This window comes from Mixophyes fleayi, chromosome 6 (assembly GCF_038048845.1).
Source record: "Mixophyes fleayi isolate aMixFle1 chromosome 6, aMixFle1.hap1, whole genome shotgun sequence".
NCBI lineage: Eukaryota > Metazoa > Chordata > Amphibia > Anura > Limnodynastidae > Mixophyes > Mixophyes fleayi.
The window spans coordinates 215501240-215527335 of record NC_134407.1 but is presented as its reverse complement, the minus strand read 5'-3'; the positions used below and the strand labels follow the sequence as shown (position 1 = coordinate 215527335).

Genomic DNA, 26096 nt, shown 5'->3' with positions numbered 1-26096 from the left:
GCTACATACCTTCCGTATGTGTCTCAAGAGACACAAAGGGTGGGAGGTGAGGAGACCCTGGTTGATGATGAGTTAGGCAAGAATACTGACACGCATGACTGTATGGAACACCTGAATCAGACCTTTACTGCAAGGCCCGACATATGTGACACCCCCTTAGAAAATGTAGATTTTACGTTTTATACAGACGGAAGTTGCCATAGACAGACAGAGACAGGAGAGCTATGTACTGGTTACGCTGTTGTAGACGATCAGGATGTGGTAGAAGCTGAACCCCTTGGTCCACCTCACTCAGCCCAGGTGGCGGAACTAGTAGCACTAAGGAGAGCGTGTGAATTGGCAGAGGGTAAATCAGCCAACATATATACTGACTCTAGGTACGCCTTCGGGGTAGTGCATGATTTTGGGGCCCTTTGGCGTCTTAGAAACTTTACGACAGCAGCAGGTACACCAGTGGCACACTCACAACACATAAAAGGACTTCTGACAGCGATACAGTTACCCAGAACAGTAGCCGTCATAAAGTGCAAAGCCCATACCTTTGAAGAAGACCCAGTGTCATTGGGCAACAACAGGGCAGACGAAGCTGCTAAATGGGCAGCAGGGCAACCTATGACGGTATCGACCGAGACTATGATGGTTTTTCAGACATTAGACACGCAGAAATTAATTGAAATGCAAGATTTGTGTTCCCTGCAGGAGAAGGCGGTCTGGAAGGCAAAGGGATGTGGTCAAGAGTCCTCAGGACTCTGGAGGGATGGACAAGGTAAGCCTGTAGCTCCCCGAACATACTATCCAAGCCTGGCTGAAGCAGCACACGGCCTGACTCACCTGGGTAAAGAAGGTATGTGCAAACTGGTGAGAGCATACTGGTGTGCTCCCGGATTTTCCTCTCAAGCTGGTAAGAAAGCAATGTCATGTCTTACTTGTTTGAGGAAAAATGTTGGGAAAACTATTCCAACTGAGCCATCCCACATCCCTCCTACAGACGGACCTTTTCAGGTAATACAAATTGACTATATCCAACTACCACCGTGCAGGAATCTGAAGTATGTGTTAGTGTGTATTGATGTGTTTTCCGGTTGGGTAGAAGCATATCCGGCAGCCACTAATACTGCTGTGTTCACTGCAAAGAAAATTGTACAAGACTTTGTGTGTAGGTTCGGTATCCCTAGAATCATTGAAAGTGATAGGGGTACCCATTTTACTGGTGATGTCTTCCAAAATATGTGTAAACTCATGGGAATCAGTAGCAGACTTCACACCCCTTACCGACCACAAGCCAGTGGTAAGGTGGAGAGAGCAAATGGTACTATAAAGAACAAACTAGGTAAGATAATGGCTGAAACTGGGTTGGCATGGCCTGAGGCTTTGCCGTTGGTCCTCCACAGCATTCGAACCACTCCTAGACCTCCTCTTAATCTGTCCCCCTTTGAGATACTGTTCGGACGACAACCTCATTTGATCGTGAGTCCACAAGACGACTTAAAGTGTAATAATGAAGTGACTGTACAATATCTTATAAGAATGAGTAGACAACTGAAACAACAACAACAAAAACTAAAAATGCTGTCACCTGGTATGCCAGAGACGAACTGTCATGATGTTGAACCTGGAGACTATGTTATGATCCGCAATTTCTTACGTTCAGGTTGTTTAACAGACCGTTGGGAAGGCCCGTACCAAGTGCTGCTGACCAGTACTACATCACTGAAGGTTGCAGAGAGAGACACTTGGGTCCATTCCACCCACTGCAGGAGAGTCCATAATCCGGAGAAAGTGCAAGACAAGACTCAGACCGACGACATAGAGCTGTCACTTGTGAGCCTGTTCCGGGAGACCTAAAGCCTGCAGTTGAGACACCTGAACCAGAGACGTTGCCTCAGAACTATCTTTCCAGCGATGGAGTGGCGGTTTTTGTTTTTCTTTTGTTCCAGGATTTTCCTTGTTTTTACTTTTTCTAGGACATTCTATTTTTGTGAAGGAGAATGGAGGATGGAGGAGAGTTCTGGGAGTGATACGGATGAAATGGAGGCCGAAGAAAAGTTAATAGGATATCCTGAGCAGCCCATTATCAAACTTGGTCCAGGGGTTATGAAAAGGTCTGCTAGCTCAGGAACTCGGAGGCAGTGTGAGGGGCTATTGTCTGATGAGTATTGTATCTGCAAGTTCTGCAACTCCCTAGTTGACAAGAGATGCATCCAACGATGCCAGTCCCCCAGTACTCTGAATATAGGCGGGCATCCTTTGGAGGATTATCACTCCCTGGTGGGTAAGGTGCTAAACCTAACCGAGTGTTGGGTGTGCTCTCACGTGCCTCAAGGGCAGCATAACATAGGACTAGTGCCATTCCCTCTAAACATATCCGAAGTACTCGAATTAAGGGGTGGGAGGCCCATAGAAGGGAGGTACAATAACACTAGGTCCCCTAGTCTGACGCTTCGACAATACTCCATAGGCAGATCTTTGCTGTGCCTGAACATATCTCATGCAAAGCGCCTGGAGAATTGGGAGGCTGACCTATCAGATCAGACAATGGCTCGCCACACTCATTTTAGAGAGAGACCCACAAGGTCACTACTAGGCAGGAATGCTGATGGAAGTCACAAGTTAGGGCGTATAACCAAACATAAGAAGGTATCTATTGGAAAAGTCTCTACGGATAAATGTGAAAATATCATTAATGCCGACACGTGTCTAGAGCAGATGGAGACACTAGGCATGGGTAGTTTTATCAAAACTCTGTGTGATATAATTCATGGGCATACTGTTCCTTATGTTCTCCCTGATGATGTGTATTTTGTTTGTGGGAGGAAAGCTTATTCCTGGGTGACTCCGAGTTCCAAGGGCTTGTGTTTCTTAGCTAAACTGGTTCCTGAAATCATGACTATTACTCATGAAGAAATGGTAGATATTCACAAGACTACATCACCACCATACATACACACACAGTATGAACACCGTGGCAAGAGAAATATGATTCCTGGTGAGGAACCCATAGCCACAAAATTGATTAGTGAAACTGCTGGTTTCCAAGTTATGGTTGCTCTAGATCTCACCAGGACCGCTCGGGGAACATTAAACTTTAAGTATATCCAAGACCTAGCTAAATTAATAGATAATATCACCGAGATGTATGATGACACTTTCAGGTATACTGGAAGGGAGCTACAAGCGTACAAGAAGGAGTTGGTGCAACATAGACTGGTACTAAATTATCTCACCTCCATTACTGGTGGGTACTGTGTGACACTGGCCACCCAGTTCGGTGTCAAATGTTGCACATACATTACTAATAATACGGAAGACCCTAAAGAGGTTATAGACCGGAAGATGGATGAAATTTTGCAGCTGAAATGGGAATTTCGAAAGAGCCATAATTCTTCGTTATATGAGGTCGAGGAAAGGGTGGCGGGTTGGTTCTCATGGTTGAACCCAGCAAAATGGTTCTCTGGTCTGGGGGAGTGGGTACAGGAAATGATTGCGAGTGTAGGTAAGCTCCTTCTCCTTATACTGGGTGTCATCTTAGCAATTGGTTTAGTTGTCAAATGTGTTCCTACTGTGTTGAAGTGTGGAAAACGGTCTCATAAGAGTAACACTGAGAAAGAGACTGAAAGGGTGGTACCAGATACCGAGATCATGGTCTGTGAAGAAGTATTGTATAATCCTGAACTTGAAACGGTGATTGGGTGATAGTTTATTACACTATCAAAGGGTGGAACTGTCGAAGTCAGCAAATTGGATAAAGTCATTTCAATTAAAGTCTAGCAAACTTGGTTGTCTTTGTCTGAAAAGATGCGTACGGTACGCTATGTCGTACAAGGGCACGCTACGGCGTGAAAGGGCGTACGCATCCACTACACGTGGCAGCAACAGTAATTGGTCTTTTACCATACATTTGCACAAACACGCATACTTATAAAATAGTACACATTATTGGTAGTTGCAACACATAGTAAATTATGTCGAAATATAGTAGTATTTATATGTTATATCAGAGTTACATGCATATTAGTGAAATACACGGAACGGGTTAAAGGAATAACCTCATGAGTGGTATCATAATGAACCTTGTTACATATCCTACTGTTTGGTGCGCTCTGCGAGGGAATCGCAGAGTGCATACACAAGTTATGAATGATAGGGAATTATGAACTACTTAAGACTAAGGAATTCTGGTGGGAAGAGCAGAGCATACCCCCTGCAGAGATGACCCCCTCCTTTGGATTCCTTAGGATGAACCAGCCAATGATTGACGACCCCTTGGACATTCCTGAGACCCGGACCAATAGATGCAAGCCATACCATCTTCATTGTATTACTGTACTTGATTGTGTATATAAGCAGCAGCTTGTGATCCAGAGTGCAGACTTCTTGTCCCCAGACTTCAGGATTGAATGACTGCACTGGATCCAGAGCGCCTGCGTTAAGTAACGGCTGTATTTACTATTACATCGCTTGAGCATATTTTTTCCACTTATTGCGAATAAATCTTTGTGCGTTGGAAACACAAATCGAGGTTCGACAATCGTTATTGGTTAGCGACAATACGCACATTACAAGCTCCTCACTCTGACTTACAAGGCCCTCGCCAACTCCACTGCTCCCTACATCTCTAACCTTATCTCTATTCACACTCCCTCCCGCTCACTGCGATCGTCCAACGATCGTCGCCTCTCTTCCCCTCTGATTACCTCCTCTCACGCACGTATCCAAGACTTCTCCCGCGCCGCTCCCCTCCATTGGAACAAGCTCCCCCGCTCCATCAGAACTTCCCCTAATCTGTCCTCTTTCAAACGAACATTAAAAACCCACCTTTTCCTTAAAGCCTTCCAGTCTCATGCCTAAACTCCCACCGGTCGGCTACCTCTCTTTCTCATCCCTTCTTCCCTTCTCCCCCTTCCTCCCGTCTCTCCGTCTCATCCATGTGTCTGTCTGTCTTCCCCTCCCTTTAGATTGTTCGCTCCTTTGAGCAGGGCTCTCCTACCTTCTGTTTCCATCACTTTTAACTGCGCTCTCCAGCTACTCAGCTCACCTCCTCTCAGTCCCTCTGCCCTCTGTCTCCTCTCGCTTCTCTCCGCTCCCCTCAGTGACTCTCAACCTGTCATCCGTGCCCACCCTCTTGGGCAATAGTTACCTCCCTGTACTCACTTTTCCCCTCCCTCCCTCTCTTTCATGCTGTGCCTGAGCCCCCAGAGTTATAGTGCTTACTGTTACTTGTACTGTGCTGTTTCACCTTGTACTGTGCCATTGTTTGTCCTTGTACGGTGCTACGGATAGTTTGTGGCGCCCTATAAATAAAAATTAATAATAATAATAATACTAAACTGCAGGCTTGAAAAAGTGAAGATGTTGCCTATAGCAACCAATCAGATTCTAGTTATCATTTGTTTAGTACATTCTACAAAATGACAGCTAGAATCTGATTGGTAGCTATAGGCAACATCTCCACATTTTCAAACCAGCAGTTAAGTATATATACCCCAAAAAGGTTTATCTTGCTAGACAGAATGAGGCTAAGAAGGTAATCAGATGTGCAAAGGCACAAGCTGAAGAGAAAATGACCAGGTCAGTAGGTAAAGAGGGTAAAACTTTTTTTTAGGTATATAAGTGAAAGAAGAAAAACATAAGGAGGAATAATAAGACTAAAGACAGAGAGTGAGAGTCTTGTTGAGGGAGACAAGGTAATAGCAGATCCTCTTAATAATTATTTTTGCTCAGTCTTCACTACAGTAAGAGTGGGGAAGGAACCACAGTTCATTTGCAAGTATACTCATAAAAATGAGGTAGATACAAGTACATTTACAGAGGAGAAGGTCCTAACAGAGCTCTCAAAACTGAAAGTGGATAAATCAATGGGGCCAGATGGGATACATCCAAAGATAATAAAGAGATTAAAGGAGTACTGGTACCACCATTAACACAATTATGCAACCAGTCACTAGCTACAGGAGTAATTCCAGAAGACTGTAACAGAGTGAATGTAGTTCCACTGTACAAAAGTGGAAGCAAGGAAGAGGCAACTACCGACCAGTGAGCCTTACATCAGTAGTAGGGAAATTGATGGAAATACTCTTAAAAGAAAGAGTTGTAGAATATCTCAAATCCAGTAATTTACAGAATCCCAAGCAGCATGGGTTTACTGGGGGAGATCATGGCAAACAAATCATTGACTTTTTTGATTGGGTGACTAAAGTAATAGATCAAGGGGGCTAACCGTAGATGTATCTTATCTAGATTGTAGTAAGGCTTTTGACACTGTCCCACATCGCTGACTGTTAAATAAACTTGAAAACTTGGGATTGGATTCAATGACGGTTGAATGGATAAGATCTTGGTTGCAGGATAGAAAACAGAGTTATAATAAATGGAGTGCAGTCACAGGAGGGAAAGGTTACCAGTGGAGTACTCCAGGGATCTGTACTTGGACCAGTGCTTTTTAATATCTTTATTGGAAACATTGCAAATGATATTGAAGGGGAAGTATGCCTTTTTGCAGATGACACAAAGATATATAACAGGGTAGACACACCAGGAGGGGTAAAACCAATGACTGATGATCTAGTGTAGTGAACAGAGAGGAATTAGAATTATAAGGATTAACCAATAACTTAATTGTGGGGAATAAGGCCTAATCATAACTGCAGTGTAAATGTGTTATATCAAATGTATCCATTGATAAATTGGGCTACTAAGGTGTAAAAAGTGAAGTCAGAGGGTCAGGTGTGTGTTTACCTGATGCTTCTGCCCACCTCTATGTTAAAAGATAACAGCAACACCTTCAGGGAAAGTTGAGCAGCTTCAAAGGCCCCTGGGCGTGAAGTGCATCCTAATATAGGAGAGTGTGTTGACACCTATCAAAACTTTAGACAGCCAGGAGGGAGCTGTTCACAGCTTGAAGCCTTACACAAGGATGATGGCTTGCTGAATCTTATATAGACAAATATAATTCAGTAAAATCAATAACAGTAGTGATCGATCATGTAGTCCTCAAAAGCATGATGAAGGGCACCCAATATGTCAAATTAAACATTCTGTCACCCAGAGGAAATGAGTATAAGCTCAACGTATACACTGGACATAAGCCGGTTTGGTATCAATAAGTTGGCAAATTTATAGTGGATCTATTAATAATAAAATTGAGTCTGTGTGACGCTCCACAGTAAAGATGGGTCCCATAGTAGAATTGGGTAGTAAATCAGGCAACATCCAAATGGTGATTGTAAACAGTGTCACAGACCACAACTCCTGAAGGTGGGGTGAGGTGTAAAGGTGTCTTTAAAAAGCTGAGACTAGTTACAAGAAATTGTCAGTCTTTTGGGAAATCAATCATCATTGACAAGCTGTCCATCTTCAAGCCAATTTCACTTGGCACACAATATACCACATATCTGTAAGTTATACTCTGAATTGTACCCCTTTATTTTACCACTTTTGCAACTTTTCATTTGTATGTCAATTGTTTATTGGTTTTTTTATATAACCTGTAAGCGTTGTTGTTCAATAGGAGTCATAAAATTCTAATTTGCATTTACACAGACCTTTCAGTTCTGACTTCACTGGAAGGAGGGCTGTGGGCCCTGCAGCATGTTTTTAAAACTGCACTTTGACTCCAAGGATTCGTTCACTTTTGGGGAGTCAATCTGATGTTGAAGAGTGTCCCATTTTCTGCTTCTCCCAGCGGCAGATATTTGATCATACACGAGTTATCAATTCTGAGTTTATCCTTTTTATTTTACAAGAAAACATTGCATTATACCTTTACAAGTCATTTGTTAATTGCTTTGTCTTAATCATTGTGGATGTATTTTCTATATTAAATAAATTACACTTAATAAGTTTAAGTCTCTATGTTCTTATGAATTCACATGACAGTTTAGTGAAACAGCTACATAATTAAAACGGGAGAACATTGTGGTTTATGGTAACTCTGTAAATTGTGACAGATTAGTTTTAATGGAGAACCGAAGGCTTTGTGAATAAGAAAGTAAGCTCTTCATAAAAAAACCTTTGTGGTGGCATAATTGGTAAGGCAAAGCTAGTGTGTGGCATAGATAGGGAAGGATTTAATAATTTCAGACAGACCAGGTGGTTGTTTTTGATTAACCCTTTTTCACACACACGCCACAATGGCTCAGGTGAGTGCTGATTGTGGCAACCCTCATTACACATCTATCTACACACATGAAGAACAATGGTTCAGTGATGATCTCTACCTTGGCTGTTGGAGATGAGAGGGAAAAAGTAGGAACATGGATAGAAAGACAGCAGCAGGGGGAAAAGGAGGGACAGAGGATGAGGCATAGAGGCGAGTAGGTGGAGACTTGAGAGAGGGGGTTACCTTGGATGAATATAGTTGAACATGGGAGAATAGAAAGTGAAAGGAAATAGATAAATGAAAGTTGAAGGGCCATATGGAAGATATAAGGCAGAAGTGAAGAAACACAGGTGAGACATTATGGAAAGTTAAAGGGACACAAGTAATATGAGGGAATATGTAAGTGCACATAGGAGACATGAGAGAGATGTAAGAACACAGGAGACATTAAGAAGAGGTGGAGGATCACAGATGAGAGGTAATCGGACACAGGAGAGGGGGGACACAGGGAGGATAGCCTTGCATCTAATAATATGTTTTATATTACACTATATAGTATTTAGTAGTATCTAAAATTCCACACTATAAAATCCCTAAAACTCCTGGGGGACTATGTGGCCCCCAGGTCACATAGGATATTCACTTCAACTGTGTAAATGCAATATAGACACACTAGTAGCAAAGAAAAACAGATTGATACATCATTGGACTTCACAAATTGAGGGATGTGCCATGAGGAGAGTACTCCTTTCCATCTTACGGTGGTAGGATGGACCTTTTTATGTCCCCAGAGCTACCTGGTTTGCACCTACTATTTTAAGGGGAAGACTGGTCTGCAAGATATCCTCTGACTGAACGTTGGGAGAAGACGTTAACACCTGGCAATGTGAGGCGTATATCTCCCAAGGAAAGGAGGGTAAATAGGGAAAGAAGGGGAAAGAGCTCCGCACCAGGCAGTAACCAACCTCACTTCTAATATTAATTCTCATTTATGTGAGGGGGTGCTTGTGTCAACACAAATATTCATATAGTAAATAGAAAAAAAGGGGGCAGAGGTTGACCAAGAAACATCACTTAATGTATAAGCAGATAGTCACTAAGTACTAGTCATTAAATATACAACTTTTATTGATGCATTAATTAAAATTGTATAGACATTCGACCAAAAGAAGAGATGAGCGAAATAATTAAAAATAAAGTGTTGAATAAAGAGAGGTTAAAATGTAAAGTAGACCCCGTGGTGGAACTGATCAAAGGTAAAAGTGTCTCATATAGTGGACCCGCTTTTCATACGCCTGCCATGACAAATAGGTAAATCTGAGTCTTGTGTCTCATTTGGAACAATCATGGATAAATTATATATAGCCTTACAAAATACAAATAAATCTGTATTTTTTTTATGTTCATATAAGTCAAAAGGGTTTATAGACCCTGGAATTGCCTTATTTATTCACAGATTCAGGGTAGTAACACTTGTTGTCCAATTGCAACAAAATTGCACCAATTCATCTGAAGTGTATGAGTCTTAGGATCATATTGTTCACATGTTAGCTCTAGATGGCAACAACGTCTCATTTGGAACAGTAATGGATAAATCATATATATAACCTTACAAAATACAAGTAAGTCTGTATTTTGTTTATGTTCATATAGGTCAAAAAGGTTTATAGACTCTTTGCAATTGCCTTTATTATTCACATGTTCAGGATAGTAACACTGTTGTCCAATTTCAGCAAACTTGCACTAATTCATCTGAAGTGTGTGAGTCCTATAATCATATTGTTCATATGTGAGCTCTAGGTCACAGCAGCAGGTAAAAAATCTCCAATGGGGAGCAAAGTTTATGTTTATATTTAATTTATCTGTGCGGTTCAGTAATACTGACAGCTACATCTGTCCTTTCCTATCACCTTACCATAGTGCCCATTTATATTTGTGTCTAGTGCCCCCTCATGGAGCTTTAGCTATAATGGCTTCTCATGGGGCTTTATTAATTATAAGTTGCACTGTAAATTCCAAAGAGAAGGCTGCCTACAATAGATGAATGGTAAGTCCCTTAGTTCGCCAGGCAGTCGATACTCAAGTGCTTTCTATGTTGACAAAGGGGATAAGTAACATGCTAGCATAAAGCGCACAGTAGAGCAGAGTATCTAGCGGCTAAACGCCACGATCAGTTCCTCCTACTTTCGGGTCTGACGTCACCAATCGGCCCACGATAGGTGACGTCAGACTTTTTCACTGCATTGGGGGGGATAAAGAGTTTACAACTGCTGTTCGATTATCATTGTGTCACACATTTTCTTCAACACTAAACCAATAAATTGTGGATCCTGATCAGAGGAGATCACCTCTACATACTAGTTCCTGCACTTTATCTTATTTAGGTTGTATCCCTGCAGTATAAGAGGCAGTAGGCCAAGCCTGAACCCATCCAGAAAACAAATTTATACAAACTAACACATACTTACTGTAACATTCTTACTTTAGAGAGCTGGATGAAATCGATCTGTACCACCTGAAATGGTCCCCTGTAGTGGGTAGATCTGAGCAGTGGTAGTCATTATCACAAAGCTGACAATGCTGACATGGAATAGCCCAACATGATTAGACCGAAGGTGATGTGCACGACAGCGTGGTAATAGTGACAACTTGAAAAGGAGACTTCAAACAGTTCCGATAAATGAACATCCCGGCACCCTGCAGCTGACATCAGTTTCAAGCTCCTCACTATCATTCATGCTGTTAAGCTGCTAATATAAAAATTGTAAAATGTTCTTTAGAAAGCCGCTCCATGCCGCCAGATTGGGCATGATCAGCATACAAGGAGCATGGCTATAATGTTATACTGCATTAGGCCACTCTCCAATACCTTCCCATCCCCTTCAAATACATGGGAAATGCGGCATGTGTTACTGTTAGGTGCATGCAGCTCCCCTTTCATGAGCAAAGCAGTGTGAAGCAGGACTTACCGGCCTGAAGTCCTGACTCAGTGGGATAGTCACCCAAAATCTTGACTGCCCCACCACAATCAGGACAGTGGGCAGACTGTCTTGCAGCTTTCACTACCTGACAATTATTATTATTATCTTTAATTTATAAGGCACCACAAAGGGTGGTATGATAGATAGATAGATAGATAATGATTTTACATATATATATATATATATATATATATATATATATATATATTGGGCTGGATCACGTAGAAATCATTTATTGTGTAAATCTATTCCAATTAGTGGCGCAGGCGCCAATTTATATAATTGCAAATGTACTGTTTTTGTTACTGTGTTATATTTCTGTGTTAAATGTACTGATTTATAATACAATAAGCAAATGTAAGAAATTTGATTTGTAACTTCTGAGACAGTATGTCATGATTTGGTTTTGTAACGTTTCTAGAGGAAATCCTCATTTAGGCTAATTAGACCTCTTTCATGTTAAGTGGCCAACACTGGTTTAGCTTGAAAACACAGCAGGGGACCGTTACCCTTCTTTCCTGTGAGGCCTTTTTGTACTGTGTGCTAGAACCTATCTGAACAGAGGGCATTTATTTACAATAAAGAAATGGGACAAGGCAAGTCCAGCCGGTCCCCAGCAACACAACAGGCAGGGTGGCATAGGAGCTCCATCCTGTCACATAGGGTTATAATGGAATGCCAATGCCACAGGTATAACTTTCATTCGTTGCACAAAATTTAAAATGATCCCAAGTAAATACTTATATTTAGTGATGGTTGCTATTGTGTAGAACAATTTATACTAAGAGGAAGGTCAGTGTCTTATACACAACACTGAGAAAAGAAAGACTATGGGCCTGAGTCATTAAAGAAAGAAAAGCAAACGAAGGAGTAACTTTGATCCTGTTACAATGCAGGGGGTGCAAATTAGTTTATTATTTACCCCCCCCCCCTCCCCCTCCAATGCAACATGGTTTTGTCAAGATGCAAATTTACTCCTTCTTTTGCCTTGCTCTCCTTAATGACTCAGGCCCTACGAGATCCTGAGACTTTTATATAAGTATCAGGGGAATGACGGAGACTGAAGATTTATATTCTTGTTTACACTTAGTGCACTCATGGTCACATATTTTAACCAGTTGTGCAAACCACTGAACTGTGTCTTGGTTGTCGCAAGCACACCTAGAGCTCTGCAAAAAGCGCATAGTTTGTTGAACAACATGACTGTGTTTGTGGAAACCCAGAAAAAGAGGCGTTGGATGGGATGAGGTTGTTACTAGCACAAATAAACCGGTGAGCGTAGTTTTGCAGAGCATAAATTAGATTTCATATTCCGGAGATTACTGAAACAAGATGTGTTCCCTGTGGAAAATAGCAGGTTTGAGTTACAATAGATTAATAACACATGACACTAAGGCTGTCAAACAAGTGTATTATTTCTTTTTGTGAAGAATATAGTAGAAAGAGTAAATATAATGCAAAAACATAGTGAAATTAGTACAAAGGGTAAATAAATGTGTTACTTATCTGACAATAAATGTTCCAGGGAATATGTTTAGTCACAGGTTATCCTAAGACCATGTCTTTCTCATTGAAAGCTAGGATGAACAAAGTGAAAACAAACAAACAGAGGTTCCTGGCAGTCTTGCAGTAGTCCAAGCTGCGGTGAGGTTATGTCGTAGTCGCTTTGCTTTTATTGACCAGAAAACAAGGGGTCCCGGAAATCACTTACATATAAGGTATAAACATGATTTTCAGACTTCTACAATTTTCTATTGGTTTAATACTGATAAGAAGTTTGCACATGAGCAGTAAGCTCACAGACACCACACTAACTAGATATGTGATGTGTGGAGATGTGTCCTTGGTTATATAAGCATTGCAAAATAGCTTGGTTATATAAATGAATTCAGGCTTTTAATTGGTAAAATAGAGATAAGAAGAATACATTCTCTGTTCAGGTGCAGTAAGCCTTGAGACAATGCCCTGGCAAGATATGTTGGCATTGCCTCGACTCAGCCTTGTTTACTAAAGCATTTAAAGTAATACACACAGAAAAGTATAAAAACATCAAAATGGAGATCAGCGGCTATTTTTATAGACCTGTTACAAGGTTCAATCTGAGAAATGTAATAAAAGCTTCACACACACAACAATGCCACATGTTATAAACCAATCAAGGTGTCTCATCAGTTCTGATTAATTTAAGCTATAGATGAGGATAAAACAAGCAGTCTTAAAGAAAAAAACGATTGAACAAGAGGGTGGTTAAGTGCTGAAGTGGAAGCAGATTGGACTGTTGGCTGGCTACATCACCATTTTGCACGGTGTGCCTGTGGCTGGCTTCCTCCCATTCCCCCACATGATTTTGGAAAGTGTTGTTATTTAGTATTTAAATAATTATATGCAAATGTTTATGTATAGTTTACAAACACTCAACTGGCGTTACAGTGGGGAAGGGCTCGGCAGTATTAGACTGCTAAGTCTGAGGACCAGAGAGTGGAAGAGCTGGAGGCCCTTCCCATAGTTCCAGAACAGTTCTAGTGAAGCTTGGAAAAGGCTGCTGCGTCTCCGAACCAGAGGCCAGTGACTAGAGAGTGTCAGGACTAGAGGCCATCCCTGTAGCTCCGTAAATGTTCTAATGAACATGGAAAAAGCACTGCCTTTAGTGAGTCCAAGGAGGCCGAGTCCCGCAGCCGAGCTCAGTAATGTCTGGCTGCCAACTCTGAGAATCTGTCTCCAAATCTTCTGGATCAAAATTTGGCTCAATGGTGGTGCTAGACCCCAGGGACAAAGTCCTGGAAGTAAGTCTGGAAGTGAGATTTAAAGAATCTCCCAACCCAGTCTAACAGGTAGTTGCTATTTGAGCCTATAATCACCAAGATGCCTATCCCTGCTATGTCACAATGATCAACAAATTTAAGCTCACACTTTAATCCATACAACGACTGTCCTGCATTGAGCCCAGCTTTCCTGAGTCAGCGCTCTCCCAGCTATCCAGCAGTCCTAACCCACATTAAGCCACCAGGAAGGACTTATCCAGAGCATCCCTCAAAGAGGTCACGCAGCAGCTACACATTGACCAAGAAGTGTGAGCAGGTCCAGATTCTGGTAAAGGAGCCTTGTGGTGGCAACAATTACCTTACTATAACTGTGTACACCACATTTACGCGTAGTAGAGTGGCTGGTTTGGCCAAGGGGCACCAGTAGGAGTAGCCAGTGATGGCTAGTTGCCAGAAACAAGGAAAAAATGATAAAGTGTGGTGGAGTGGGGTGGTAGAGTAAACCCATCACATCACAGAACCTCCTCAGACTTTTCCACGGCTTCAAACACACAGTTGCTTTTCCAGTTTACAGAGGCAATGCCAAATAGCTGAGAGTAGGCGTGCACCTTGATGTATGCTGGGCCGACCATCCAAGTACATCATTCCAAAATCAAGGTGATTTGCGATGTGCATCGAGTGCTTTTGTAGATGAAGCCCATAGTATGCGTGATTTTGCCTTATGGGACGTGGGGGAGAACTGCATGACAGGTGCATTTTCCACACATTTACATAGCTTGACCAGCATTCAACCTTCAAGAGAGTTGGCAATCACAAAATTCATAATATCTCTCCTAGTCCATCAAATAATCTTAATCTCCTGCAACTGCTAAAAGAGCAGATAATACAGGAGCGAAGGTGAGCACCTGACAAACATTACTGTAAGGAAAGTGACCTCCCAGTTGATAATGTGGCATAACTACCGCCAGAGCAGCCCATTTACAGCCCCTCTCCAGTTATTGCTATGGTGCATGGTGATTGGGAGACCAAGTGTGTTACTGTTTGTGGAATTTTACGTCAGGAAGTTTCTTATATGTTGTTCTAGAAATTTAATTGAGTTGATTTGGGAGAGCATTTAAGAGCACCATAGATGTTCTATATAGGTACCATAGCAGGCAGAAAGAGCCCAAAAAACCTCCAAGGTGCAGAAGTCTACATTTAATGCCTAATCTTATTCGGTATTGCATGCTTCTTTCAGTATACAACACAGAATTTTTGTGGGACACAGAGAAAAAAATAAGAGAATAGGACATACTGAATTCTATCAGTAAAGCTTCATCAGTAACACTGTAGTCATTCATTGTAGTGAACAGGGAGGACTTACAGTTGTAAGGGTTAACAAATAACATAACTGTGGTGAATAAAGTATAATCGTAAGGGACGCATTGTAAATACATTATATCCCATTACTCCACTTATAATTTGTCTTTCCCTGTAAATTAAATGCAGATGACTTCAAAGAGGAGCCCTGTGCTCAAAGGGCTAATGATCTAACTCAATGTGACTCTGCAGACCCCAGAACTACCAAATAACATTGCCACCTGTGTCAGCTTCAAAGGCCCCCTGGGATGAGCTATGTCCTGATACTGGAGGGTTTTTTGACACCTAAAGAGAGGTTAGAGAGACGTTATGAAGCTATTCCCAGCATGTGATCTTACACAAGGAGACCACACAATGGTTTGCTATATTTTATATAGGAAAATATAAGTCCATGTCCAAAATACCGCTTATAATCAATATAATGTGTGATAAACCACATATTCAAAAATAGTATGGTGAAGAGCAACGCATATGTCGAATAAAGCTAGCTGTCATTTAGAGAATGACAGGAAATGAGTATAAGTTCAACTAGTTCACTGGACCTATCTATGTTTGGTATCTATAAATTGGTAAATTTGTTTTGGATTTATTAATAATAAATTTGGGTTTGTGTGACACTCCCCAGGAAAGATATTTTACATTTTAGCACTAGGTATTAAAACAGGAAAGATGTAAATTGTGGTTGTAAACTGTCACAGGCCTCTCCTGGAGACCACATGTCAGTAGGAGGGGAAAGGTGGAAAATTTAATTGATTAATTAATTAAAAAGATTAGATCACTTATAAGATATTGTCAGACTTATGGGAAATTAATCAACATTGATAAGCTGTCCATCTTCCAAACCAATTTCCCTTGGCACAGATTATACAACTTGCATGTAAGTTTATACTCTGAAACCTAATCCTTTTATTTTACATGTTTTGCTGTATGTATATATCACCTTTTATTAATTGTTTTTATAACCTGTAAGCATTGTACTTTTTGGTATATTAAATCTAAAACTGTATTAAGTGCTTTCCTTATTGCTCTAAATGAATTAACTGCCTGTTTAGAAGAGGTTGATTGTTTGACTGTGTTAACCCTTTAATACCAGTGTGGGAAGAGTTATCAGAGAGCAGAGGGTGCGCAATTGGGTAATAGGTCGTAGGCGTTCTACGGGCCTTATACATAGATGGTGGAGACAAGCGCGCACGTACATAGTACAACTGCGGATGCGTCGACGGCGCATGCGCAGTTACATAGCAGAACCCCACTGTGTGTGCCGACTCAAGTGGGGAGAACCGCCAGAGGTGATGACATCATCACCCCTGGACACAAACAACATCCACGTGTGTTTGTGTGGTGAATCACCACACACACGTTGCTGCTGGGAAGGCTGGGAGTTTTCGGGTTTGGACTATAAAAGGCAGACCCGGGACTCTCCCTCTCCCTCTCTCTGCTTGCCCCTGGACAACGAGCACTGTCCTACAATACACTAGGGACACACTATACTACAGAAAATATATATTATACTACACTACAGAAAATATATAATATTTAGGGATACACTGCACTACAGAAAATACACTATACTACAGAGAACCTACACTAAGCTACAGGAAAGGATTCTATACTACAGAATTGTTCCCTACATCGCAGATAAAGAATTGGATCCAGGATACAAGGATTTGATATGTATCATTGATAATATATATATCTATAAAGCTATATGTGTTTGTAATGTGGATTTAACTATTTCTATACCTATAACTGTGTAGCTATTGTCTGATATCTGTGATAGTTAAATCAATATTATAAATACTAATTCTTATTAAGGATACATATGTAAAGCAAGGATAGTGTAAGGAATAAAGGTGGTGAACCTAGGGTTAATGTTATATTTATATACTATGTTATGTTGAACAACGTTATGATATATGTGTGAATTGTGAATACAAGCTTTTCTGTGTTAACAGTAAAATACTTTGATTTAAATACATACATATGTTGTGAGTATTGGTTATTTATAATGAATATATACTGTGAAGTACTGCAGAGATACAACGGTTATTGGATAAATAATTCTGTAAAACTTAAGGGCTAGATTTACTAAGCTGCGGGTTTGAAAAAGTGGGGATGTTGCCTATAGCAACCAATCAGATTGTAGCTGTCATTTTGTAGAAAGTATTAAATAAATGAAAGGTAGAATCTGATTGGTTGCTATAGGCAACATCCCCACTTTTTCAAACCCGCAGCTTAGTAAATCTAGCCCTAAGTGTTATTTAGTGTGATCAAAAGACTGAGTAAGGCAACACTGCGTAAGGAAAACTGCATAAAAGTGTGAGTTTTATAACGAGTGTATCTGGTAACAGAATAAGAGGATAACATGCGCATGTGAGGCGCAACCACAGGTCCTTTTACTGTTCCCTTACAATCCACATAGCGAGTGCTCAGAGTGCTTATTGTGACAGGTAAAGGTAGTCAGGAGCAGTTTACTAACAAAATAGAGGTGATAAATTGTTTGACTGTTTGATTATTTGAGAAGTGATTATATTAGGGGGCTGGGAGAGACGGGCCTCCTTGACATTCATGAATGTTGACATTGGAGCTTCCTTTATATTAAGGATGAAACGTAAATGTCGTGTAATAGAAAGCAGTGGTGTACTTGTGTCTACTTCTGCTGGATTCCATATCACTTACACCTTGATGTAGCTTGGGACATCTTTGGTGGTGGATTTTACAGGCCAGACCCTGCTTACCATGTGTCTACTGGTGTGTAGGACAGTACAGTAGCCCCAGCCTAACCTAATCATCCGTAATACTGGCATTTGTTCTAAAAGGAACAAGCAAAATTCATCATTGAGTCCAGATATGCTTCTGTTATTCTATATGTACTAGAGATCAATATAGTGTCACCTGCTGTATATAATGTCTATTACTTTATATATTATACACCAATATAGTGTCACCTGCTGTATATAATGTCTATTACTTTATATATTATACACCAATATAGTGTCACCTGCTGTATATAATGTCTATTACTTTATATATTATACACCAATATAGTGTCACCTGCTGTATATAATGTATACTACTTTATATATTATATAACAATACAGTGTCACCTAATTTGTATTACATCTATTACTCTGCATATTATACATCAGTATACCGTCACCTGATGAATTTAAAGTCTATAATTCTATTTATTATTATCATAGATTTGTAAGGCGCCACAGTGCTCCGCAGCGCTGTACAGTAGGGAAAACATTATATACCGTACATAAAAAAGGGACATACAAGGTTGACAACATAAATGCAGAAATGAAAACAATGGAGGGCCCTACTCATTAGAGAGCTTACATTCTAAGTGGGAGAGGGCACAGCTGAAACAAGAGGAGCAGATGTGGCTCAGAGTAGAAATTGGGACAGTTGTGACGGTGCATAGTGAATAATGTTATCGGGGATAAGGTCACCTCTAAAAATATATATATTATACATTAATATAGTGTCACTTGATGTTCAATATGTTTGCTATTCTATCTGTTATTCTATATATTATACATCAATAGTCAATTGCTGTATATAACAACGATGAGCGGGCTCGGATTTTCTAAATCAGAGCACCCCCGAACAGTGCGGATCCGAGCCCGATCAGAGCACTGTTCGGGTATTCGCGCCGATTGCCAAACTCAAAACGAGGCTTTTGGTCATTACTTCCGCCGTCGGATCTCGCGATACTCGGATTATTTAAATTCCCCGCTTGCCGCCGCCATCTTCACTCGGTCATTGATCAGGGAAGCGGGAGGGTGTGTTTTAGTTGTGTCCTCTGTCCTGGTCATTCCTGTGGTTCTGTCCTGGTTAGTGCAGTGGTGCTGTGTCCTGTGCTCTGTCCTGCTGAATCCAGTGGTGCTTTGTCCTGTGCTCTGTCCTGCTGAATCCAGTGGTGCTGTGTCCTGTGCTCTGTCCTGCTGAATCCAGTGGTGCTTTGTCCTGTGCTCTGTCCTGCTGAATCCAGTGGTGCTGTGTCCTGTGCTCTGTCCTGCTGAGTCCAGTAGTGCTGTGTCCTGTGCTCTGTCCTGCTGAGTCCAGTGGTGCTTTGTCCTGTGCTCTGTCCTGCTGAGTCCAGTGGTGCTGTGTCCTGTGCTCTGTCCTGCTGAGTCCATTGGTACTGCTATATATCAACGTTCACTGTTCTTGCAGTCTAACAAAAATTGGTACTGCAATCTAACTACATTCACTGTTCCTGCAGTATAAAAGAATTAGTACTGCAATATATAACTACGTTCACTGTTCCTGCAGTTTAAAATAATTAGTACTGCAATATATAACTACGTTCACTGTTCCTGCAGTATAAAAGAATTAGTACTGCAATATATAACTACGTTCACTGTTCCTGCAGTATAAAAGAATTTGTACTGCAATATATAACTACGTTCACTGTTCCTGCAGTTTAAAATAATTAGTACTGCAATATATAACTAAGTTCACTGTTCCTGCAGTTTAAAATAATTAGTACTGCAATATATAACTACGTTCACTGTTCCTGCAGTATAAAATAATTAGTACTGCAATATATAACTACGTTCAATGTTCCTGCAGTATAAAAGAATTTGTACTGCAATATATAACTACGTTCACTGTTCCTGCAGTTTAAAATAATTAGTACTGCAATATATAACTACGTTCACTGTTCCTGCAGTCTAAAAAAATATAATATAATAATAATATATATAATAGATATATATATATATATATATATATATAATATTAATATTAATAAAAAAATATAATGGAGTACAAAACTTTGGAGGATAAAGTAGGGAAAGATCAAGAACCACTTCCTCCTAATGCTGAAGCTGCTGACACTAGTCATGACATAGACGATGAAATGCCATCAACGTCGTCTGCCAAGGGCGATGCCCAATCTCCTAGTAGAGGGCATGTAAAATCCAAAAAGCCAAAGTTCACTAAAATTAGCAAAAAAAGAAAATTTAAATCATCTGAGGAGAAACGTAAACTTGCCAATATGACATTTACGACACAGAGTGGCAAGGAACGGCTTAGGCCCTGGCCCGTGTTCATGACTAGTGGTTCAGCTTCACCCAAGGATCTAAGCCCTCCTCCTCCCCCCTCCTATAAAAAATGTAAGAGAGTTAAGCTGTCATCAACAACACAGCAAACAACTCTGCCTTCTAAAGAGATGGCATCACAAATCCCCAAGGCGAGTCCAAGGGTGTTGGTGGTTGCGAAGCCTGACCTTCCCATCACTGTACGGGAAGAGGTGGCTCCTTCCACCATTTGCCCGCACGCCCTCCTCATATGCTGGAAGGATCACCCACAGTGCAGTTACAGATTTGGCTAATGAAGGTGCCAATGTTGTACACCGGGAGGAGAATATTGATGTAGCTGGCGCTGAGGAGGAACTTGACGAGGAGGATGCTGATGTGGTTATCTTAAATGAGGCACCAGAGGGGGAAACAGTTGTTGTCCATGGGATGAAAAATCACATCGTCATGCCTGGCCAGAATACCAAGAAATCCACCTCTTCGGTCTGGAATTATTTCTATCCCAATCCGGACAACAAATGTATTGCCATATGTACCTTATGTAAAGCTCAAATAAGCAGGGGTAAGGATTATGGCCACCTATAGACATCCTCCCTTATACGTCACCTGAAGAACCTTCATAATTCAGTGTTTAGTTCAGGAACTGTGGCTAGGACCGTCAGAAGTCCAAGGACACCTAAATCCCTTGGTCCTGTTGTATCCACACCAGCAACACCCTCCTCGTCAATTTTCTCCTCGATCTCGATTTGAGATAGTCCTGCAGGCCATGTCACCGGCATGACTGAGTCCTCTTCAATCCGGGATTCTTCCGGAGGATCCTGCAGCGCTACGCCTACTACTGCCGCTGCTGCTGCTGGTAGTCGGTCATCTTCCCAGAGGGGAAGTCGTAAGACCGCTACGTCTTTCACTAAACAATTGACCGTACAACAGTCGTTTGCCATGAGCACGAAGTACGACAGTAGTCATCCTATGGCAAAGCGGATAACTGCGGCCTTAACAGCTATGTTGGTGTTAGACGTGCGTCCGGTGTCCGCCATCAGTGGAGTGGGATTTAGATGGTTGATGGAGGTATTGTGTCCCCAGTACCAAATCCCGTCTAGATTCCACTTCACTAGGCAGGCGATACCCGGGATGTGTGAGGATGAGGAAGTACACACTGAAGGGGGCGAGGAATCAGAGGATGAGGATGAGGACGACATTTTGCCTCAGTAGAGCCAGTTTACTTTGTACAGGGAGAGATGAATTGCTTTTTTTGTGTGGGGGCCCAAACAAACCAATCATTTCAGCCACAGTAGTTTGGTAGGCCCTGTCGCTGAAATGATTGGTTTGTTAAAGTGTGCATGTCCTATTTCACCAACATAAGGGTGGGTGGGAGGGCCCAAGGACAATTCCATCTTGCACCTCTTTTTTTGGCATTATGTGCTCTTTGGGGCCTAGTTATTCAAACTGCCATCCTGTCTGCCACTGCAGTGCCACTCCTAGATGGGCCACGTGTTTGTGCCGCCCACTTGTGTCGCTTAGCTTAGACATCCAGCTACCTCGGTGCAACCTTTTGGCCTAAAAACAATATTGTGAGGTGTGAGGTGTTCAGAATAGACTGTAAATTAGTGGAAATGAATGTTATTGAGGTTAATAATAGTGTAGGAGTGAAAAAAAATATATATATGGATTTTAGCACTTTTTATGCTTTTTAAAAAAAAAATCAGAACCCAAAACCCAAAATCAGAACCAAAACCTTGAGTGGGGTGTTTTGGCAAAACCAATCCGAACCCAAAACCTGAAGGTAATCAGAACACAAAACACGAAAAGTGGCCGGTGCACACCCCTAGTATATAATGTCTAATGCTCTTTTTATTATATATTAGTATATTGTCACCTGATGTATGTCTGTTCTTCTGATGTGTATTATGTCTGTTACTCTATATAATATCACTTAACGTGTATAATATCTGTTATTATATATCTATTATGTATCAGTAGTGCCACCTTATATCATGTCTATTATTCCATATAGTATAACTAAATACAAGGTCATCTTATATAATTTCTATTTTTCTACATATTAAATATCAATGTAGTGTCACCTAATGTACACTGTCTGTTACTCTAGATGCAATATATCATAATAGATATATTTGTTTTAAGAGTCTACTGGTCAGTGTTATTACACTCTGCCAGTAACATCAATGCCTCCTCTCATCTAGAAAATGTTATAGTCACTTCCTGTATTTGCGGTCCATATCATTGCCAATCTGTGCGGTGCATCACACTTCCGGTATCTGCGGTCCACCTCATTGTCTATCTATGCGTTCCATAACACTTCCGGCTTGTGTGTTCCACCTCATTGCCTATCTGTGCGTTCCACTACACTTCCGGTATCTGCGTTCCACAGGCAGGAAGTGTTCTCTTCGTTTGTAACTTCCTGGAGACCGTTGAGAAGAAGGAGAGAATACGATTTGGCTGCAGGTAATCCTAATTATCATTATTAATATAATACAGATGGAACATACAGTGGTGTCTTGTTATTATAATAAATGGAGCATACTCTGGTTTACTGTTATGATTATAATACAGGTAGAGTAGACCCTGATGTCCTGTTGTTATTATTATAATACAGGTGGACCACACTGTAATGTCCTGTTATTAATATAATACATGTGGGCCAGCCCCTTATGTCCTGTTGTTATTAATATGGTACATTTGGAGTAGACTCTAATGTCCTGTTGTTGTTGTTATTATTATTATAATACAGGTGAAGCAGACTAATCTCATGTTATTCTAATAATGTGCAGCAGACTCTGGTGTACTGTATAATAATTCTTATGGAGCAAACTCTAGTGTCCCAGTATTACAATGCAGATGAAGCAGACTGCTGCCCCTGTGGAAGGGTCACTATTCGATGCGGGCAGCACAGTGACTAAGTGGTTAGCACTTCTGCCTCACAGCGCTGGCCTTATCTGTGTGGAGTTGCGTGTGTATGTTAGGTCATTTAGACTGTAAGCTCCAATGGGGCAGGGACTGATGTGAGTGAGTTCTCTGTACAGCGCTGCGGAATTAGTGGCGCTATATAAATAAATGATGATGATGTGTCCTCTATGTAAGCCTTTGTAGGGATATTAGTGAGGAATCATCTCTATTTGTTGGGTGAGGTGGTCTCCAGACATGTCTAACATTATCTGTATATATGGTGGATATTGTGTTGTAATAAACTATATATTCTTTTTTTGTCACTGTCCTATTACTCCATATACACAGTTGCATTTTATATAACTTCCAGGTGGCTACTGGACATCTTGGGCCTGATTCATATTAAATGCAATGTGACCACAGCTTGCGTTTAAAAAAATGGGATGTAATTTGCATGTACACCTGTATTCAAGTACAACCGTATTTCAAGAAACATTTCCATTGGAATCTGGGTATAAGTACCCTCTGGCTATACAGTACTTGCTGTATGCAGATATACAGAACACACTACAGGATACATACATGCATATGTGCAATATAAGGTTCAATCAGAATGCAAGAAAATATGTTTTTATAATATTAATTTACAACTATTAATAATATAATGGTTAAAATATCAATATTATCTTCTAGATCCAGTGCAGGAAATCCCCGGGAACAGGGGCACTTGTATCCAGTCCATTTTAAAGGTTTTAAAGTACTCCTGTCGAGACTGACTTTTATACTAATTATCAGGCCCCATAATAATAGATGGTAGTAGTACTCTATCCAAGCGCACAATATGTGACCTAAGTGCAAAGTAAAGGTTATACTACTGTTGTTTTCATTCATGGCCACACCCAATATCAAATGATATTTTCCCCCAATCACATACAGGGGGGTATATTTACTAAACTGCGGGTTTAAAAAAGTGGAGATGTTGCCTATAGCAACCGATCAGATTCTCGCTTTCATTTATTTAGTACATTCTACATAATGACAGCTAGAATCTGATTGGTTGCTGTAGGCAACATCTCCCCTTTTTCAAACCCGCAGTTTAGTAAATATACCCCTAGGTGTCATCGTATTCAGTCTTGGAGTGGAAGGACCTAACATATTTTCATAAGCTTTTCTCTGGAACTGATATTGTTAATGGAGAACAGAATAAGGACAGAGTATATCAGTTAAAGTGTAATAGATACAGTTAAGCTTTGGAAACACGATGAAACCTTGCCTTGTATATATGTGTATATTAAAAGAGATATAAGCTAAGTGCAAAGGACACTACGATCACAAACCATCGCTGTCACAGATGCTAATCAATAGTCATTGTTATTTAATTGATTAAATTAAGCTACACACACAATATGTCCCATCCATCATGTCAGCCGGGGCTCCTGTTTTATCCACTTATTTTAAAATTGCAGCAGTCTTGACCAATGTTTGTGGCTTTTTCGTATATAGGGTTCTCTTAAGCCCAATATAGATAAAATAAACTTAAAAGGGTACTTTAGCCGTAAATCATATTCTAGTAAAAAGCTGGATTACCACACAAAGAGCTAAACATTTTCATTTGCTACTATAAAATGGTTGCAGAGCGGCTGTGTGAGCAGGAGGACCATTCAGCAGCCGCAGTGTCCATGATTAGGACCATATGACAGCACTACATAGTAACAGTAACACAGTTTTTCTTAACTTTATTTTTAGAAAATTTGACAGATTTTATGTAATTGCAAAAAAATCCGAAGAAAATCAGACTCATTTTGGAGAATACTCTTTATGTCCGAAAAATATTTTCAACTTTATTCTCCATTTTCTCTCAGTAATTTTTATAGGATAGAGCTGATATTGTCTGAAACTTGTAATCTTTTGTGTTTTAATCAGGTAAATACATAAAAGATACATTGGTACTGTGACAGGATGGACCGCTTATGCCACCCTGTCTGTTGTTGCTGGGAATCAGCTGGGCTTGCTTTGTCACCGTCCCCTTTCGTTATTCCGAATACGCCCCTCCTGCCGCAGTAGGAGGAGCCTGCTGCCACCACTGGACTCCTTTATGGCATCCAGAACCACGTTCCTTCTTGGTAACTGTCGCTGCTAGTGCACTTCCGTGCTGGTACACTTGGGCTAGTACCCCTGACCGCTTACTATGGATCAGGGTGCTGTGGATGGATCCCCCCTGGCCTATCACACTGGTCAGAGCTGCTGGGTAGCGGCAGAGTGGTGGTAGTGGAGAGCTGGGTCCAAACCTCAGAAACTGCCGGAGGAAGGATTAGATTTACGGTTTAATCTGTAGATCACAGGATTACAGCAATATTGAAGAAGTTGTCAAGCAAGGTCTTGAAGCAAAGAGTGATGTTTATTTCGCTCAAGTGTCCTGACAAGGACAGTCCCACTGATTAAAGGTATCAGTGGTCAGGTCAGATGGAACATCAGAATGATACATTTCAGTTTACAAGGGCTCTCTGTTTATACAGTTTTTGACACAGCCTCATAGGCTATTTTTAGAATCGAGATGCAATTTGTTTACCCAAACGTGGATTCACATTTAATGCAAAGCTAACAATATTACCGCTTATCTGTGATATCCTAAAACCTTGCTGTGATTTCCTGCATCTTACAGTGGACATCTGACAGCAAGTCAAATTACCACTTCCTTCCCCTTAAGGGGTATTTGACACTCACATCAAAAGGTCTAATCAACATGAGATTAGCATGGGTGCTTTCTTCCAACAGTTGCAGAATACACATTTCCTCCAAAGAAAATAATTCCCCAAGAAAAGTTGCAAAACCCCAAACAAGGCATTTCCTTACATCAAGAGATACAAAAGACTTTCTAAACAAAGGCTTATTGTATCAGATATATACATCAGAAATAGTGCATTTCCTCCAACAAGGT

General features: G+C 40.8%; 1 protein-coding gene across 3 annotated transcripts in view; it reads left to right on the top strand.

Moving 5' to 3' along the window:
• The window catches only part of LOC142159813 (uncharacterized), an 89953-nt gene that overhangs the window by 51188 nt on the left and 12669 nt on the right, over positions 1-26096 (top strand). Inside the window, exon 1 of one of the 3 annotated variants that reach the window (XM_075214581.1) lies at positions 22675-22717. The exons of the other annotated variants lie outside the window; for them this stretch is intronic. The gene's annotated coding sequence lies outside the window, so the exon portion shown is untranslated. Of the gene's footprint in view, positions 1-22674; positions 22718-26096 lie in introns of those variants that run through there. 3 annotated transcript variants of the gene reach the window in all.